Source organism: Crinia signifera, chromosome 5 (genome assembly GCF_055691185.1).
Source record: "Crinia signifera chromosome 5, ASM5569118v1, whole genome shotgun sequence".
Taxonomy (NCBI): Eukaryota; Metazoa; Chordata; class Amphibia; order Anura; family Myobatrachidae; genus Crinia; species Crinia signifera.
Genome location: NC_139221.1, coordinates 159032995 through 159035768, shown reverse-complemented (window position 1 = coordinate 159035768; position 2774 = coordinate 159032995).

Sequence of the window (2774 nt, the reverse complement as noted above, 5' to 3'; positions counted from 1 at the left end):
TTGCAAGGTGAGGCGGAATGGAATTTTAGATTAAATTCATTTAGCGCTCATGGTCTCAATGAAACATTAGGTCTTAATTTTTTTTTGTAAAATATAGCTGGTTTTCTTATCTATGATGCCTATGTAACATATGTATGTTTACATATATACTTGTCTTTGTTGCAGTTTAATACAATTTGTTCTGTTCGGTGTCGGGCGCACTGTCACATCATCGTGATGGGACAGTGCAGGCTGCGTGAGGTGCGCTGCGTGTCCCTGCTTGATTCAGATGGTGATGGTAGAGCACATAAATCGGTGAGTTATGCTTGTAACATGTCCTGATGAAATTAAGTAAATCTTATTGAAACGTTGATGACAACTAGGCTGCTGTTGTGATCTTTGTTTGCCCTGAGTGCCGCCTGACATTGCTGCTATGTGGGGACATGCATGTATCCTAATCACAGAAGGCAACAAGGAAAGTTATTACATATACCGAGTGCCAGAACATATTGGTGGATATATATATATATATATATATATATATATATACACGTGGAAAAAGACAGCGTCACTCCAGGGGTCTGTATAAATAGCTTTATGTTGGTATTGAAATCACATAACCATCACAACCAATAAAATGGTTTATTGGTTGTGATGGTTATGTGATTTCAATACCAGCATAAAGCTATTTATACAGACCCCTGGAGTGACACTGTCTTTTTCCACGTACCTTATTTTTATCAGAAGGCACCCGGGGCAAATACACTCAGCAGCAGCAGAGTGCCGGCTCAAAACTCTCGTCTATATATATATATATATATATATATATATATATATATATATATATGAATATATATATATATATATATATATATATATATATATTAGCATTGCTTGTCCAGTGCCTTCAATGCTGTTAAGACAGCATTCCTTAATGTAAACAAGATAGTTATTTGTGATTAATGCGGACTTTGAATATCACACCATGCAGCCTATTTATACAGAAAGAAGGAGGAAACACCAACTCCTTGACTAATACTTAAAATAAGGATTTGTAGAAAGTTGGCGCTACAGGTGATAAACTATGTTTTAAAATACGGTACCATAAAATGTATGGATTTAAAACAAACACAATTTATTTTTCATAAAAGCAATACAATAATGGACAGTGAACACTGATATAACATGCTCAAAGAGGACTAATGAATCCCAATAGACGAGAAACCTCACCCTGGATCGGTGCTGCGGTGGACTATGCCAATGATAGCAAGTATGGAGTCCGAGGTATTTAGCCCGGCGCCACTGCAGAAGGTTTGTTTTAAAGGTCCAGGGATCCGTGTCCAAAAAGTGCTGGTGCAGTACTGCAGTTATAAGCATAACCGAATAGCATACCTCCCAACTGGCCGGATTATAGCAGAACGGTCCATTTAATTGGAGACTGTCCCTCTCGCGGATTGCAGTGTCCAGTGGGGGAGCAATTGGGGGGAGTCGGTGGCATCTCATCAGTGAAGATTTCATCTCTCCAGTGAAGGGAGGGAGCTGGGGCTGTCCAGCTGCTTGTGGAGCGCTGGGTACACCCCAGGGTTGCCTATCCTCCCAGAATGGTCCCAGAAATCGTGTCCCCCTCGTGGCCACCCAGAAATGGGGGCAACCCTCCCAGAGAGCTGTCTGACTCCGGCACCTTCCCCTCGGAGGAAGGTCCGTGGGTCAAATGATGCAAATCGTGGCATTTTAGCCCCGCCCACCGTAGTGCAATGCCTGAAATACCAGCATTACAGGGCGGGACGAGGTGAAGGGCGGGGCTCCACCCCACCCTTTTTCCGCTCCCAGCAGTGGCCCCATCCCCTTGCCTCACTTAGCTGGCTGCCCTTTCCCAGAGAGGGCAGCCAGCAAATAGGCAAGTATGGTACTCCCCCAACAATTATGAAAATGGGAGTTGCGGTGCTAAGCCATGCCCCTTCTGAATGAGGCCACACCCACCTGGGGTGTAGCTCCGCTCCCATCTCGGTGCGTCAAAGGTGCATCAGGTCATGATTTTAAAGACATTGAGCATAGCTCCGGCCCCTAGACCAGGGGCCTGTTAGTCAAAGAAAAGGGATGACCGTCGATGGCCAAACCTAACGATAGCTGCTCACATTGATATAAATGATCATCGATGGTCGCTGGCATACCTCCCAACTGTCCCAATTGTCGTGGGTTTAGATCCAGTTCTGTGTTTTGACCAGGATGTGACGTTAGGCGAGGGAGGAAGTTGTTAGACGCTCTCACAGCATTTTTTATTTTATCTGTAATTTATGTAGGTGTTGGTTATGTTCTTTTATTTCCCCCTCCAGGTAGACATGGACCCATGGTGGGAAAAGTAAGAAAAAACGCTCCCAGTTGTAAAATTGGGAGGTATGCGCTGGTATCATCGACATCATTGGCAATCACACATATGGCTATGCTTACTGTAGCACCTCCACAATCTGCACTCAGTACTTAAAAGTAGTTTTTACATAAATTTGCATAAGAGGGCGTGGACGCCCGTGCACGATTAGGGCACGCCTCTAAAATTAGCTAGACCCGCCAAAGCTCTCTGCACCCCCGCAGATAAGAGCGTCCCTCAGTATCTTTCTCTATCATTTCTATAATAACTGTCTCTCGAGTCTCGCCCACTGCCCAGTAAACCAAACTGAAACGAAACTAACATAACCAATCACCATCATGGCATCATTTCCTCATATACATGGTCCGGAAGTTACTAAGCTCGCTGCTAGTGACTAGTTGTATTCGCTTTACCTATTGGATGTTTCTGT